Source organism: Corylus avellana, chromosome ca2 (assembly GCF_901000735.1).
Source record: "Corylus avellana chromosome ca2, CavTom2PMs-1.0".
NCBI lineage: Eukaryota > Viridiplantae > Streptophyta > Magnoliopsida > Fagales > Betulaceae > Corylus > Corylus avellana.
Window position 1 is genome coordinate 17,211,674 of NC_081542.1, and position 1,424 is coordinate 17,213,097.

The window sequence follows — 1,424 nt, forward strand, 5'->3', positions numbered from 1 at the left end:
AAAAAAAAAAAAAAAAAGCTTGTAATTAAATCTAAACCATCCCAAGCCTATTTTAAAGGTGATCGAATCATTCCGAGCCTTATCAGAAGATAATTTTAGTGACCCAAAATAGGTTTTAGAGCAATTAGTCACTCCTAAAACAACCATTAGGGGTGACCAAACACCCGTTTCTTAATTCCATTTTAATTCTTTTTTCTCATTTTGATGATTGTGACACAATCCTAATTATTCATCACAAACAAACGGCTAAGATTTGAGGTACGGCAAGAGAGAGAGCATATATATATATATATATATATATATATATATATTTTTTTTTTTTTTTTTTTTTTTTTTTTTTTTTTATTTTGCCAAATGGTGGGGGTGTCTTCTATAGTGACACATGATAGGGTCCTAACAAATGACGTTAAAGAGATGAAGAGACATCTCCTATGCTCATCCATTTCAATGGGTCTTGGATTCTATCCTAATTAGTAATTACTAATTCCCATGCATGCGTTAATTTACTCCATTTTAAAAGTTTTTTTTTTTCTTTTCGTATTTTAATAAACAAATAATTCATAGTATTGGACTTCACCATAGATAATTGTATTTTGAAGAACACGCTTTTGGTCGTTTTCAACTTTTATGACCAATAAAATTACTTCAATATATCCGCTTTTGTTTATTCTATGTAAATATTATTTTTTAAAAATTAAAAATTAAAAAAAAAAAAAAACACTTATCTCACCAAGTCCTTTAAGAACACGTTTGGTTGTAGGATGGAGCCTTTGATTGAGCCCATTGCTTATTTAGGTATATTTAGTCGCTGTTCAATAACTTATTTCCCATTCGCGGGGAATGATACGACCAAAATGGGGGATTACTAATCTACTCTGGCAGCGAGGGGTTAGGCAAAAAATTTGTCGCTTTTCACTACGTGAGGTAAAAATTATCGTTAAGTGCCCATGAGATACTGCTTCTAACACCGATCTCTCAAGGGAGACTACCGCCAAGCAGATCTCAAAGAGCTACGATCTCTCTTCTCTGCGCAGGGTATCTCTCTCCCCCTCTCTTCTCTTCGATTTTTCTTCTTTGTTTCTTGGTTATTTCATTCTCTCTCTGTTTTTTGAATTTTTTTTTCTCTGTAACGTTTCTCAGTTTTTTTTTTTTTCTTATGTTTTTTTATTTCTTTTGATTCTCTGTATCGTTTCTCTTTGATTCTGTTTAGGGTTTTTTTTTTTTTTTTAATTATGTTTCTCCATCTCTCTTTCTCTATACTTTCTCAGTTTGATTTTTAATTCAGTTATATATATATATATATATATATATATATATATAACTTGTGTTCAAGCGTACAACCTATGTTCAAGCGTGTATATATATATATACCCAAAACGTTTATGAGTTTTTTTTTTTCTCTGTATCGTTTCTCTTTGATTCTG